Genomic DNA, 16,903 nt, shown 5'->3' with positions numbered 1-16,903 from the left:
TGGTTGTAAACTGCCCCCTCCTCCTCCTTTGAAAGATAGTTATCCTTATTTGTTTGATGTTTTTTGTAAAGAGGTCTTCGTGGAAGTTGTGGTAGCCAATGTGGGAAGAATATTGATTCTTGGAAGTATGTTGTGGTGGTGGGGGGGGGGGACAAAGGGAAGAGTTAGCACAAACATTCTGGTCACTCAGTTGATGGATAATAATGATAAGTTTATGTGGAATTTAATGGATAATGGTACATTTACTGTTGGCAACAACTGATGTGGTGTGACTTCCTGTTTCCACAAAAGTTCCTTTGAAAACTAAAGTTCATTTGGAAATCAATTTTTATGTGGATGATTGCTCATAAAAGTATTTTTATTAAAGAAAGTTTGATGAAGAGATGCTTGAATGAAGATATAAGTTGATGATTCTACGACCAAGAAGAGACGATAGATCACTTATTTATGTTCTTCTCTTTAGCTTGCTTTATTTGGAACATTTTGAAATGTGCATTTTTAGTACCCCTTATTTGCTTATGTGTCATGTCCAATATGTGATCCTATCCGAGCGGAACCCGAAGGTCCCATCCAAGGATAGAGGCGCATATTGACACGCTTTTGCAAGGTGGATATCATTACATCGTACAATTACATAATAGCTGGGGGTACATACAGAGGCATACAAATGCCACAAGAATACATCAATACATCATACATCAGAACAACATCCGACTATAGATGAAATACAAACAGAAACTCAAATGACATCCACCCTTCTAGCCCAGGCTGCCGACCAGGAACCTATTACAAGATCGACGAAGAAGAACTCCAAAACAAGTAAACATCGCGCTCACGTCGGGTCATCGCACTACCTGTACCTGCAACTATGGTTGTAGTAATCTGTGAGCCACGAGGACTCAGCAATCCCATTACCATGGTATCAAGACTAGCAAAGCTTAATGGGTATGGAAAGGATAAGTGGTGAGGTTGCAGCAGCACTAAGCATTATATTGTGGCTAACTTACGAGTACAAGAGTAAGATGATAAACTACACAAACGGTGGCAAACTAGTAATGATCAAGAAGTGATCCTGAACTACTTATGTTCAAACATAACCCCACCGTGTTCTCTTCTCGAACGCACCCGAAAAGAGATAGTCACGGTGACGCACGCAGTTGGTGTATTTTAGTTGAGTTTAGTTCAAGTCCACTACAACCGGATATTAACAAATTCCCATCTGCCACATAACCGCGGGCACGACTCTCGAAAGTTTAAACTCTGCAGGGGTGTCCCAGCTTAGCCCATGACAAGCTCATGATCCGCGGAGGCAATCCTCCATCCCGGGACCCTCCAATCAGACTCGGAATCCCGGTGCACAAGACATTTCGACAATGGTAAAACAAAACCAGCAAGACCACCCGGTGCGTCAATACCCCGATAGGGGCCGCGTGTATCTCGTTCTCAGGACAACACCGTCTATGCAAAGTGGACGGTAGCCAAAATACCATCGAGTTGCCCCGAGGTGGCCCCACCGACTACTAGGTAGGTGGACCAACACTCATGAGGAGCACTGGACCGGGGGGTTGATTAAGAGACCTTGGGTGCCGGTGGGTCCCTATGCATGTTTTAGTTGTAATTAGGCAAATGGAAACCAATGTTGGGCCTTGCTGGAAGAGTTTTATTCAAAGTGAACTGTCAAGAGGGGACCATAAACCCTTATCGTGTTAGGGACACAAAATCAAGGAACATAACACCGGTATGACGGAAACTAAGGCGGCAAGAGTAGAACAAAACACCAGGCAAAAGGCTAAGCCTTCCACCCTTTACCAAGTATATAGATGCATTAATTAAATAAGAGATAATGTGATATCCCATGATAAACATGTCCCAACATGGAACAAACTGCAACTGCACCTGCAACTAGCAATGATATAAGAGGGGCTGAGCAAAGTGGTAATATAGCCAAACAACAGTTTGCTAGGATGATGGAAAAGGTTAGAGGCTAACATGGCAATTTGGGTGGCTTGGTAAACAAGTGGTAGGTACCGCGACATAGCGATAGCATCGAGACAACTAGATAGCAAAGATAGTAGTGAGATCCAAGGTGACGGCCATCTTGCCTGAAATCCCACTAGGAAGAAGAACGAGTCCATGAAGAAGACGAAAGGGCGTAGTCGAATGAATCCTCACGATCACAACGAAACAGGAACTATCGAGAAGGAGGACAACCGGAAAGAAGCAAACAACATGGTAAACACACAACACATAAACATGACATGATGCTCAACCAAGTATGATGCATGACAAGGCTACATGATGCTACTCATGGCAAGAGATGATGCATACAAGAACAACACATCCAAGCAAGTTTAAATGAGGTCGGAATCAGCATACAACAATTCCGGAAACTTCCCATATGCAAAATTCGAATTTGGTACTGATCTGAACAAAAAATTAAGTTAAAGTTGTTAAACAGCAAGTTAATGTGCACCAAGATGATCTACGCATCTTTCTAGTCAAGTTACATATAAGGTTCATTTAATTCGGAGCTACAACCTAAAAGATATGAGCAAAACAAATAAAACATGGCATTGATGCAAATGCAAGAAAAACACAATCACAAGCACTCCAAAACATGGATGCAACATGGCATGATGAAACTACATGAAAAACCAAGCAAGTTTCATGTAGAGCATGCTCAAAACGGAGCCACGGTTCAACACATACACTCAATACAAGTTTCAAACACAATCTGCCCAAAACGGCAACTAAGCACTTTGCAATCAAGGAAACAACATGCTACATGCAACATATGGACACAAACTTGATATGCACTCAAAGTACATATTACATGCTTCAAATAACATCAAGGTTCGGGTTCATAGGCATCAGGATTGATCCAACATGAACAAAGCAAAAGGCAACTTTATAACACACATTAAGGCTATGTTTGGTTGGACTTATACAACCAACTTCTAGCTTTTGGAAGCTATAAGCTAACTAAAGGGGAAAACAGAGAAGGAAAATCTATAAAAGTTACATCTTCCCCATAGTGTATTTTCCGAAGAAGGTGAACCCCCAACTTCAGCAATGCACTTTTAGCTGTCCCCTGAGAGTCTCAATGTATTTACCCACCTTTGCCACCCGTAAGTGAAAAACGATTGGGCCTATTCCTCCCAAGCGAGTCATCCAGCACCACAGAAGGGCACCCCTCGTAAAAAAACCACATCGTTCTCCCCAGTCCCCATCGACCCAAGAGGCAGCTAGGGTTCCTAGCCACCTGTGACGCCCAAGACCGGAGCTTCAGATGCCTTCCAGGTTTTCCGAGATTCGTTGTGTGATTTGTTTTTGCTTGTTGCATTCATCGTTGCATCATGTGCATTGCATCATGTTATCGTGTCTTTAATCTTTCCAACTCAACTAAATAAACCGTATGGATCTTCGATCCATTTAAATTGAGGGAACTCACATGGTGGTTTCTCTTTATAACTTACCCTCCCGATATTTAGGGAGATATTATAAAATATTCCATTGTTTTGGAATCACCCATGAACCCACTTGCATATTAAATCCCTTGACCTTTTTCTTCTACAAGTTTCGACTCTCTAGCCTTGCCAATAATTCTTTTACCTTTTTCCGGAGCTCTACCAAAATTCTCGACATTTTTGGATACTCCTAAAACCTCGTCCTAGTTCAAACCCATTTGAATTAAATTCAAATGAGATTGAATTCTTATCGTTCGATCTGGCCTTTTCTAATTTTCTCGGACCGAGCATATTTGCGTGAGTCCAAGAAAATTAACCACATGCCCAAATTCTTCCTCTAACCTTCTCTTCTCTCTTTTCCTTTCTCTTATTTCTCTGTTTTTTAAAGAGAAGGAAATAGGAGGGAGAGAGAGAGAGCCCAGACATGCCATTTGGGCCTCCTGCGGCCCTTTTGGTCCAAGGTTTCCCGCAGCTCCTGCAGGCCTCTGGCCATTTCCCTCACCCTGGGCCAGCCTCCAAGGCCCAGTCTCTCCCTGATCTAACCTAGGCCCAGCCGCTCCCTCTCCATCTCCCTCATTCCCTTCCCTCGTCTCCCTCCTCACACCGCCAGGAGCGCCCGTGCCCGATGCCACCCGCTCGATCCCCCATCCATCTCCTTGCTCTCGACCCCCCATGCTCCTTCTTCCCCTCGCTCAGCCCCCGCTCCCTTGTAACCCTGCATCGCGCCTCTCCTGGCTTGGATCTCAGGCGCTTGCTCCTGCATCAAGCACGGGAGTGAGTAGGATGAAGCCCCAACAGCCGTCGCCGCCGGCCTGCTTCCTCCACCGCCCCGACCCGTGCCTCTACCCACCGCCATCTCCTTCCTGGAGCCCCTCGTCGTCTTCCGCGCCAAGTTCCAACGCCAGTGCAGCCACTTGCGGTGCCTTGCCTCTCATCATCATCGTCATCCACAGCCACGGAGAAGAGGACAACTCAGGCGCCGACCCCGCCTCCTCTGCTCGCCTGTTGCTCGGTTCTCCTCCGGCAAGAACCTAGCCGCCGCCTCAAGCTCCGCCACCGGAGCCGTCGACAGCCGAAGCCCGGCCATGTCGCAGCCTCTCCTGCCGGCGACCTCGCCGTCCGAGCTGTTCCACTCGCCGCCAGCCGCTGTCGATCTCGCTGCCTTCCTGCTTGTCCGTGCCTCGCTGCTGGTCTCGTGCCAGAGGTCCCGCTCCGCACGGCCATGGTGTCCGTCGTGGCTGTACGCTCCTTGCTGCTGCTTCGTCGACAGCCTCCCTTTGTTGACCACCAAGAACCGAGGCCTGTTATGTTGCTTTGTTTGGATGCGTCAAGTTCCTCTACTAGCCGTGCATGCCTATGGATTCGTCCAAGTTCCGACGATGCTTTTGTACAACTACGCCGCGGAGACCACGACCGGGAAGTCCACACAGGAGCCTGAATGACTACTTCCATGATGAATACGAGTACAAGTACCCTCAACGTGTTTTTCGCCAAGTACCACGACACCCAGATCCCTCGGATATGTCAAGTTCAACTAACGTCGCAAGAACGAGACCGGCGTGTCCGAAGACCCCAAGTACCATGACAACCCCGAAGGGATTCGAATTCGTCAAGTTCACCTTCGAAACGTATACCACTACCATCGCCAAGATTGCGAGAACCTCCACTTCCCCTTAAAACATGTACCACGACCATCGCTGAAGGCCCCGTGGGCGTCAAGTTCCGTGTCGTGACCCCGAACATCTACGGACATGAACCACTACTTCCCTCGACGACCCGTGAACGACTACTTCCTCTATGAACCGATCTGCTTCGAAACACACGCTTCGAAGGTATAACCACCGAGACGACGCCCGTGAACGAATGTTGTGTGATGTATGAGATGCTCGTGGTTGCAACGTGTTTGAGTTGTTCTTTGCGAGTTCCTCGTTGCCTTGCCGTCGACATGTGGGAACCCGGTAACCGGGAGCACCCCACCGTTCATCGCATGACACGCTCCCGTCACATCTTCTTTTGCATCGGTATCTCCATGAGCTACCAGAACTGATATGTTGTCGTGGCATCATTTTCGGATTCGTTGCCGTGGCACCCCTTTCGTTTCCGCCACGATGACAAATGCTTCATATCTTGTTCATGTTAGCATTTTCATAAAAACTACATAAAACTTGCACATGTCATTCGCATCATGATAATAACATTTAAATGTTTAAAATTGTTGTTGCACCAAATTGATACATGCATATGGGGATTTAGCGGAATTGTTGTTTGGCGTTCCGGCCTCATTTAAACTTGCCTAGATAGGTAGTTTTGTTATGCTTCACCCCTTGCCATGCTAACAAACATGTAATGTTGTTGAGTACTTAAACGGGAGAGAACTAAATAATTGTTGTGGTGTTCCGTCAATATGCAACTCGTTTCATATTGAGCTCATTTAACTTGTAGCTTTGTCTGTGCACTTTTGCCATGCTTGGTTGAACCTGCTCTTGTGTGATGTAGCCGCAGCTCAGTGTTCATGTTTTTTCAAGAATCTTGAGTAGATCACTGCCATGTGCTTTGTTGCTATGTTGGAGTGCAGTAGCTTAGCTTCTTGTTGCATTCTAGATGACATCGTGTTGTTAATCGCAGAATTGTGTCATTCTTGTTTTGCTTGCCATTTGCAAACCGTACATCCGATTCCGGTGATCTTTATATCGATTTCGACCAAAATCAACTCATCTTTCCAGCGGCGCACTTGGTTTGTCAAGTTGAGGCCTTGTTCAATCTTTCCCTTCTGGAGCATGCATATGCATTGCTGATCACATCCTGCATATCATGCCATGTTTCGCATCATGTTGCTTGCGCATTGCACCGTGGTTGATGGTTGTTCCCTTTGCTTTTGTTCTTGCTTTGGGTAGATTCGGGAGACGAGTTCGTGATCGAGGAACCCGTTGAGTACGTTTACGAGGATCAAGCCTTCGCCTTCTCTGAGAACTTTGCAGGCAAGATGACCATACCCTCGAAATCACTTCTATCTGTGCTTGCTAGTTGCTCGCTCTTTTGCTCTGCTGCGATACCTACCACTTGCTATATCATGCCTCCCATGTAGCCATGTCAAGCCTCTAACCCACCGTGTCCTAGAAAACCGTTGTTTGGCTATGTTACCGCTTTGCTCAGCCCATCTTATAGCGTTGTTAGTTGCAGGTGAAGATGGAGTTTGTTCCATGTTGGAACATGGATATTTTGTTGGGATATCACAATATCTCTTATTTTAATTAATGCATCTATATACTTGGTAAAGGGTGGAAGGCTCGGCTTTAGGCCTGGTGTTTTGTTCCACTCTTGTCGCCCTAGTTTCCGTCATACCGGTGTTATGTTCCTTGATTTTGCGTTCCTTACGTGGTTGGGTTATAATGGGAACCCCTTGACAGTTCGCTTTGAACAAAACTCCTCCAGCAAGGCCCAACATTGGTTTTACCATTTGCCACCTAAGCCTCTTTCCCTTGGGTTCTGCAGACTCAAGGGTCATCTTTATTTTAAACCCCCGGGCCAGTGCTCCTCTGAGTGTTGGTCCAACCTGTCAGCAGCCTGTGGCCACCAGGGGCAACTCTGGGTTGGCCTACCGGAATCTTGGACAATCTGGTGTGCCCTGAGAACGAGATATGTGCAGCTCCTATCGGGATTTGTCGGCACATTCGGGTGGCTTTGCTGGTCTTGTTTTACCATTGTCGAAATGTCTTGTAACCGGGATTCCGAGCCTGATTGGGTCGTCCTGGGAGAAGGAATATCCTTCGTTGACCGTGAGAGCTTGTGATGGGCTAAGTTGGGACACCCCTGCAGGGTTTTGAACTTTCGAAAGCCGTGCCCGCGGTTATGGGCAGATGGGAATTTGTTAATGTCCGGTTGTAGAGAACTTGACACTTAACTTAATTAAAATGTATCAACCGCGTGTGTATCCGTGATGGTCTTTTTCCGGCGGAGTCCGAGAAGTGAACACGGCTTTGGAGTTATGTTTGAACGTAAATAGTTTCAGGATCACTTCTAGTTCACGACCGTGCTTTGCTTCTCTTCTCGCTCTCATTTGCGTAAGTTAGCCACCATATATTCTAGTGGTTGATGCATCTCCACCTCACTACCCTTTCCTACCCATAAGCTTAAATAGTCTTGACTGCGAGGGTGTGAGATTGCTGAGTCCCCGTGACTCACAGATACTTCCAAACAGTTCTAGGTGCCGATGATACCAGTGCAGATGACGCCGCTGAGCTCAAGTGGGAGCTCGATGAAGATTTTGTTCGTAGTCTTGTTTCGTTTCCAGTTGATCAGTAGTGGAGCCTAGTTGGAACGATCAGGGATCTAGCATTAGGGGTGGTCTTCTTTTATTTTGGTTCCGTAGTCGGACCTTGATTGTATTCTGGATGATGTAATGCTATATTTATGTATTGTGTGAAGTGGCGATTGTAAGCCAACTCTTTATCCCTTTCTTATTCAGTACATGGTATGTGTAAAGATTACCCCTCTTGCGACATGCCTACTATGCGGTTATGCCTCTAAGTCGTGCTCCGACACGTGGGAGATATAGCCGCATCATGGGTGTTACAAGTTGGTATCAGAGCCTTCCGCGACTTAGGAGCCCCCTGCTTGATCGAATCGCTGGCGTTGTTGAGTCTAGAAAAATGTTTTGAGTCTTATAGGATTATATATATCGGAGAGTAGTATTCTTTTTACTCCTCAGTCCCTTCGTCGCTCTGGTGAGGCTTCATGACGTAGAGTTTTGACTCTTCTCTTCTACAATTTCACTAATTTTTTTAGGATCACGCGGGTATCTTGGAATCGTTTCCGATGGTTTTGTGATGAGAACATTGTTCTTGGTGCCTCCTGACATTTAGGGGTTGTGGCAGTGTCCCTAAGAGTTGAGCTCCGAGGTGTTATCATCACAATTTCATCGTTGCAGTTCTAGAATACCTGAGTTTCGGCGACATCGAAAATCTCTTTTTATGCAGTTGTTGGTGAGATAACCTCGACGCCACCCAGTACTAGGGCGGGAGTTCGGGAGTATTTCCATAACTCATATAATTTATGCTTTTCGAAGGTTGAGGTAAATGATTTCCGAAGGTTTCTTGGTTATGTGTTGAAGGATGGATATAGCTGGATGTAGGATTTGCTAGTTTTGGGTGAGATATTATGCTTCCCCTGTATCCCCAACACCTGATTGCATAAGTAGAAAGTTTCGGGAGTTTATAAGTGGGAATTCAAGTAGCTCCTAGGATATCTTTCCGACAGATGTATGATATGAAATTGGGGTTCGACGTCCAGTGGTCCGCCTATCCACGGTTGGTTTTACAGTGGTCTCGTTGTGTCTTAAAGAGTCCTTGGCTATGCTGACTCGGGGACGCTTTGTATGTCATGTGCACTGCCTTGTACATGATGGTGCTGTATGATCGAGCCCGTGTGGGCCCCACCACGAAAACTTCGGACGAAATCTCTATCATATGTTTGTTCCGGCTTATTTTGCAAGCCAATCCATTTTTTGTCTTGAGTTGTGGTATTCGAGTTGCTTCAATGTCAAGTGTTGATTCCATACCTTCCCTAAGCATATTTCTATGTGGATGCTAATCCTTCTTCATCATCAAGGTTTTCATCTCAATTCTATCTTCCAACCGATGTGCTTCTCTTCAAGTGGATCCGATCTTTTTTCAACATCCGCAAGATCACCTCTCGGTTTTCCCAATGTTGTTCATTTCATCTGTCCAAAGTTGTCCTTGTTTTTCCCGCCCTCCCACCCTTGTTTTTTCAAGGACTCAGATTTCTGAATCAAGTATCATTTTATTGATAGGAAGTCTCTCCATTCTTTTCCGTCAATGTTCTTATCCGGTGATTCTCAGGAAGATTCTAATGGAGCTTCAAGTTCATTATTCTTCGTTCTTTTCCTTCTCCGGTGGTTCCAACTCAAGCCTTTCAGGGTTGATCATATTCTTTTCCTTGTTTCAAATGCTTTTCCATGTCGGTGCACCTCTTAATCATCCACTTCTCGCTATTCAATTGTTCGGGAGTGCTGAAGATATCTCAGAAGGCTCGTCTTTTCATTCAAGATCCGTTCAACCTATTTCGAGGTTGTTACCTCATTCAAGCTATTTTATTCAACCAGTGCAATCTCTCTTCAAATTGTTCAACGGTGCTTTTCTTTTGAGTGGGCCCTAACCCACAGGTCTTTTCCCAGGATCTTACCTGACTCTTCTAATTTTCCCGGAGTTATTCTCAATTCTTTTTCACAAGTCTGACGTAAGAATGCATTATCATCAGTCATACGTCTTTCTCCAAGATCTTTCAAATTCTTTTCATCATTGGCTCAACCTTTCCAATTTCCATTCCGGAGCGCCTCAATAATTCATGGTGGTGTTTCTCGTCGTCATTCTCAGATTTTGAAGACCGAAGAAGAGTTTCTCTTAAATCTTGCTCCATTCTTTTCAAGATTCGTGCTTCTAGCTTGATGCCATCCTCTCATAATTGTTTTGATTGTGAGAATTCTATTCTCCTATCCGGAGAAATTCAAGATTCTTTTCAGTTTGATTCTCCGAAGGCCATCATTTCAGGTTTATTCATTCTCAGCTTTCAGCTATCATTCCCAAAATCTTACCGGTGCATCATTCAAGTATTATCTAATCAGCTCGGGATCTCTTCTTTCACTTGCCTCTAAATTCTCTCAAGTATCTTCGTTTATTTGCTAATCCTTCCCGGTGTTTCTTCATCTTTATTCATTCATTTTCAATTCCTATGGTGGTTCGTTCAAGATCTCTCTTCCCTTCATTACCGTATCAATTCATTCATTCTTCCCAAATCCTACCGGTGGTTCGTTGAAGACCTTCCCAAGTTGAGAAATATCTCTCTTCAATCTTTTTTCATCGAGAATAAGTAGTATGCCAAATCCGTTGTTTGTCATCAATTTAAATTGGTGAAGGATACGCATAACATAATTCTTATTCTTGTTTCATCCAAGTGTTTAGTTCCTTCCTCTGGAGTTCATTCGTGGTATCAATTCTCGATTCAAGTTGTTCATCTTTCTTTTTGGAGTTCCAAGTTTTCTCGGTTATATCATTTCAAAGCTCCATCTAAATCATTGCAAGGCTCCTACCGGAGTTCCTTTCAACTTACTTTTCATTTGATCATTCTTTTATTACCGAAGTTCTTCATGGAGGCTCTACATGATGGTTCATCAAGGATTTAATTCCTTCTCGAAGTGTTCATCGAGATTATTTTCAGAGGAGCTCAAGTATTCTTCATCTTGCATTCTGAAGTGAAATTCTTTCTATCTTATCTTTTTCAGGTGGGGTTATGTCTTTCTTGACATTTTCCCTTCATGTTTCATGATTCACAAGTTTTCAAATAGTGACATATTTAAATCCATCAATCTCTTCATTAGAGTTATCTTTGTATATATTTCACCTAAAGCCTTCCATTGGGAATGTTGCCATTATGGTGCTTATCTATGATCCAATTTCTGCTTCTCATCTCGATGAAGGAGTTTTCATCTCCTTGTTGATCTCAATCCAACTAATTGATTTCGTTAGTGGCTGGTCTTCACCTCATAATTTGGGGATGTTTTCCTTAAGACCATTGGAAATCATATCTTTTGTTGTTGGTTTTCCAACAACTCCGTTCGACCCTTCTCCTAACGATGCTTCTTCAAGCCCCCCCTAGGGCAAAAGTTGGCATTTTCTTCTCCATTTTGTTATTCCAATGATATAACTTCTATTCTTTCGTTCTGGAGGCATAGCGATGTTGCTCTCTTCACTCATCATCCCATTTTTGTCAAAGATCACATTCTTTCCTTTTGCTTATCCATCTAACTGGAGTGTCGTGCCCTCTTTTCAAGTTCTTCCCATTTTGTCAAGTTTTGCCTCCCTTCTCAACCGGAGTGCTGTCTGAAATCTTCTTACCTCTTGTGCCATTCATTCAATAGCTCCGGAGGCAGTGTGTTTTCATCAAGTATCCTCTCATCGTATCTAGTTCATATTCAATTCCTTTCATTTACAGTCGGAGTGTTGTCCAAATTATATCATTCTTATTCCTTCTCTATCTTGTTTTAACCAGAGTGTTGTGTCTTTCATTCCTCTTCTAACCAGACTCTCATCCAAGTGCTTTCATGTTGCCAAGTTCATATTCTATGCCTTCCATTTCCAACCGGAGTGTTATCGTATTTGATCTTTATCATTCCTTGTACATCTCGTTTCAACCGGAGTGCTTGCATGTACTTCTTGTACATTTAAACACTTTTCTTATGTCTTTCAACCTACAAGGTTCTAGTAATGTTCCTTGTTCCTCTTGTCTAACGGAGTGTTTGCAACTTTGTTCTTCTTCGTTGCATTCTTTCTTTCAATTTGTTCAACCTCACAAGGTTCTTTGGTTTCACTCGTTTGTCAAAGAAGCGACTTAGTTTTACCTCTTCTATTCCTCTTCCGTTTCCCTCCGGTGCCATCCTAGATCTCGGGACGAGATCCTCTCGTAGTGGTGGAGTGTTGTGATGCCCCAAGACTGGAGCTCCAGATGCCTTCCAGGGTTTTCGAGATTCGTTGTGTGATTTGTTTTTGCTTGTTGCATTCATCATTGCATCATGTGCATTGCATCATGTCATCATGTCTTTAATCTTTCCAACTCAACTAAATAAACCGTATGGATCTTCGATCCATTTAAATTGAGGGAACTCACATGGTGGTTTCTCTTTATAACTTACCCTCCCGATATTTAGGGAGATATTATAAAATATTCCATTGTTTTGGAATCACCCATGAACCCACTTGCATATTAAATCCCTTGACCTTTTTCTTCTACAAGTTTCGACTCTCTAGCCTTGCCAATAATTCTTTTACCTTTTTCCGGAGCTCTACCAAAATTCTCAACATTTTTGGATACTCCTAAAACCTCGTCCTAGTTCAAACCCATTTGAATTAAATTCAAATGAGATTGAATTCTTATCGTTCGATCTGGCCTTTTCTAATTTTCTCAGACCGAGCATATTTGCGTGAGTCCAAGAAAATTAACCACATACCCAAATTCTTCCTCTAACCTTCTCTTCTCTCTTTTCCTTTCTCTTATTTCTCTGTTTTTGTAAAGAGAAGGAAATAGGAGAGACAGAGCCCAGACATGCCATTTTGGCCTCCCACGGCCCATTTGGTCCAAGGTTTCCCGCAGCTCCTGCAAGCCTCTGGCCATTTCCCTCTCCCTGGGCTGGCCTCCAAGGTCCAGTCTCTCCCCGATCTAACCTAGGCCCAGTCGCTTCCTCTCCATCTCCCTCGTTCCCTTCCCTCGTCTCCCTCCTCACTCCGCCAGGAGCGCCCGTGCCTGATGCCACCCGCTCGATCCCCCACCCATCTCCTTGCTCTCGATCCCCCATGCTCCTTCTTCCCCTCGCTCGGGCCCCTCTCCCTTGTAACCCTGCATCGCGCCTCTCCCGCCTTGGATCTCAGGCGCATGCTCCTGCATCAAGCAGGGGGAGTGAGTAGGATGAAGCCCCGGTAGCCGTTGCTGCCGGCCTGCTACCTCCACCGCCCGGACCCGTGCCTCTGCCCGCCGCCATCTCCTTCCTGGAGCCCCTCGTCGTCTTCCGCGCCAAGTTCCAACGCCAGTGCAGCCGCTCGTGGTGCCCTGCCTCAAATCATCGTCGTCGTCCAGAGCCACGGAGAAGAGGACAACTCAGGCGCCAACCCCGCCTCCTCTGCTCGCATGTTGCTCGGTCCTCCTCCGGCAAGAACCCAGCCGCCGCCTCAAGCTCCGCACCAGAGCCGTCGACAGCCGAAGCCCGGCCATGTCGCAGCCTCTCCTGCCAGCGACCTCGCCGTCCGAGCTGTTCCACTCGCCGCCAGCCGCTGTCGACCTCGCCGCCTTCCTGCATGTGCGTGCCTCGCTGCTGGTCTCGTGCCAGAGGTCCCGCTCCTCACGGCCATGGTGTCCGTCGTGGCTGTACGCACCTTGCTGCTGCTTCGTCGGCCGCCTCCCTTCATTGACTACCAAGAACCGAGGCCTGTTGTGTTGCTTCGTTTGAATGCGTCAAGTTCCTCTACTAGGCGTGCACGCCTCTGGATTCGCCCAAGTTCTGATGATGCTTTTTGACAACTACGCCGTGGAGACCAAGACCGGCAAGTCCACACGGGAGCCCGAACGACTACTTCCACGATGATGCGAGTACAAGTACCCTCGACGTGTTTTTCGCCAAGTACCGCGACACCCAGATCCCTCGGATATGTCAAGTTCAACTAACATCGCAAGAACGAGACCGGCGTGTCCGAAGACCCCAAGTACCACGACAACCCTGAAGGGATTCGAATTTGTCAAGTTCACCTTCGAAACATATACCACTACCATCGCCGAGATCGCGAGAACCTCCACTTCCCCTTAAAACATGTACCACGACCATCCCTGAAGGCCCCGTGGACGTCAAGTTCCGTGTCGTGACCCCGAACATCTACGTACATGAACCACTACTTCCCTCGACGACCCGTGAACGACTACTTCCTCCACGAACCGATCCGCTTCGAAACGCACGCTTCAAAGGTATAACCACCGAGACGACGCTCGTGAAAGAATGTTGTGTGATGTATGAGATGCTCGTGGTTGCATCATGTCTGAGTTGTTCTTTGCGAGTTCCTCGTTGCCTTGCCGTCGACATGTGGGAACCCGGTAACCGGGAGCACCCCACGGTTCATCGCATGACACGCTCCCGTCACATCTTCTTTTGCATCGGTATCTCCATGAGCTACCAGAACCGATATGTTGCCATGGCATCATTTTCGGATTCGTTGCCGTGGCACGCCTTTCGTTTCCGCCACGATGACAAATGCTTCATATCTTGTTCATGTCAACATTTTCATAAAAACTGCATAAAACTTGCACATGTCATTCGCATCATGATAATAACATTTAAATGTTTAAAATTGTTGTTGCACCAAATTGATAAATGCATATGGGGATTTAGCGGAATTGTTGTTTGGCGTTCCGGCCTCATTTAAACTTGCCTAGATAGGTAGTTTTGTTATGCTTCACCCCTTGCCATGCTAACAAACATGTAATGTTGTTGAGTACTTAAACGAGAGAGAACTAAATAATTGTTGTGGTGTTCCGTCAATATGCAACTCGTTGCATATTGAGCTCCATTTAACTTGTAGCTTTGTCTGTGCACTTTTGCCATGCTTGGTTGAACCTGCTCTTGTGTGATTTAGCCGTAGCTCAGTGTTCATCTTTTGTCAAGCATCTTGAGTAGATCACTGCCATGTGCTTTGTTGCTATGTTGGAGTGCAGTAGCTTAGCTTCTTGTTGCATTCTAGATGGCATCGTGCTGTTAATCGCAGAATTGTGCCATTCTTGTTTTGCTTTCCATTTGCATACTGTGCATCCGATTCCGGTGATCTTTATATCGATTTCAACCGAAATCAACTCATCTTTCCAGCGGCGCACTTAGTTTGCCAATTTTAGGCCTGGTTCAATCTTTCCCTTCTGGAGCATGCATATGCATTGCTTATCACATCCCACATATCATGCCATGTTTCGCATCATGTTGCTTGCGCATTGCACCGTGGTTGATGGTTGTTCCCTTTACTTGTGTTCTTGCTTCGGATAGAGCCGGGAGACGAGTTCGTGATCGAGGAACCCGTTAAGTACGTTTACAAGGATCAAGCCTTCGCCTTCTTTGAGAACTTTGCAGGCAAGATGACCATACCCTCGAAATCAATTCTATCTTTGCTTGCTAGTTGCTCGCTCTTTTGCTATGCTGCGATACCTACCACTTGCTATATCATGCCTCCCATATAGCCATGTCAAGCCTCTAACCCACCTTGTCCTAGCAAACCATTGTTTGGCTATGTTACCGATTTGCTCAGCCCATCTTATAGCGTTGTTAGTTGCAAGTGAAGATGGAGTTTGTTCCATGTTGGAACATGGATATTCTTTTGGGATATCACAATATCTCTTATTTTAATTAATGTATCTAAAAACTTGGTAAAGGGTGGAAGGCTCGGCCTTAGTTTCTGTCATACCGGTGTTATGTTCCTTGATTTTGCGTTCCTTACGCGTTTGGGTTATAATGGGAACCCCTTGACAGTTCCCTTTGACTAACACTCCTCCAGCAAGGCCCAACCTTGGTTTTACCATTTGCCACCTAAGACTTTTTCCCTTGGGTTCTGCAGACTCAAGGGTCATCCTTATTTTGAACCCCCGGGCCAGTGCTCCTCTGAGTGTTGGTCCAACCTGTCAGCAGCCGGTGGCTACCAGGGGCAACTCTGGGTTGGCCTACCGGAATCTTGGACAATCCAGTGTGCCCTGAGAACGAGATATGTGCAGCTCCTATCGGGATTTGTCGGCACATTTGGGTGGCTTTGCTGGTCTTGTTTTACCACTGTCGAAATGTCTTGTAACCGGGATTCTGAGCCTGATCGGGTCGTCCTGGGAGAAGGAATATCCTACGTTGACCGTGAGAGCTTGTGATGGGCTAAGTTGGGACACCCCTGCAGGGTTTTGAACTTTCGAAAGCCGTGCCCGCGGTTATGGGCAGATGGGAATTTGTTAATGTCCGGTTGTAGAGAACTTGACACTTAACTTAATTAAAATGTATCAACCGCGTGTGTAGTCATGATGGTCTTTTTCCGGCGGAGTCCGGGAAGTGAACACGGCTTTGGAGTTATGTTTGAACATAAGTAGTTTCAGGATCACTTCTAGTTCATGACCGTGCTTTTCTTCTCTTCTCGCTCTCATTTGCGTAAGTTAGCCACCATATATGCAAGTGCTTGCTGCAGCTCCAGCTCACTACCCTTTCCTACCCATAAGCTTAAATAGTCTTGATCGCGAGGGTGTGAAATTGCTGAGTCCCCGTGACTCATAGATACTTCCAAACAGTTGCAGGTGCCGATGATACCAGTGAAGATGACGCCGCTGAGCTCAAGTGGGAGCTCGATGAAGATCGTGTTCGTAGTCTTGTTTCATTTCCAGTTGATCAGTAGTGGAGCCCAGTCGGAACGACCGGGGATCTAGAATTAGGGGTGGTCTTCTTTTATTTTGGTTCCGTAGTCGGACCTTGATTGTATTCTGGATGATGTAATGCTATATTTATGTATTGTGTAAAGTGTCGATTGTAAGCCAACTCTTTATCCCTTTCTTATTCAGTACATGGGATGTGTAAAGATTACCCCTCTTGCGACACGCCTACTATGTGGTTATGCCTCTAAGTCGTGCTCCAACACGTGGGAGATATACCCGCATCATGGGTGTTACACCACCTTCGGCGGCATCCCCCCACCGCCGCCGACGCCGCCTCCCGCGTCCGTGTAACACCCCGGATGTAATTTACCCAATATGTACTCCAACTCTTGCCGTTTCCGGCGCTAAGTTATTTTATTTTCTCGGGTTCGGGTTTTTGTCTCCGTGTGTTGTTGTCATGTCATGCATCTCATATCATGTCATCATGTGCATTGCATTTG

Source organism: Triticum aestivum, chromosome 3A (assembly GCF_018294505.1).
Source record: "Triticum aestivum cultivar Chinese Spring chromosome 3A, IWGSC CS RefSeq v2.1, whole genome shotgun sequence".
NCBI lineage: Eukaryota > Viridiplantae > Streptophyta > Magnoliopsida > Poales > Poaceae > Triticum > Triticum aestivum.
This window is presented reverse-complemented; position numbering follows the sequence as displayed.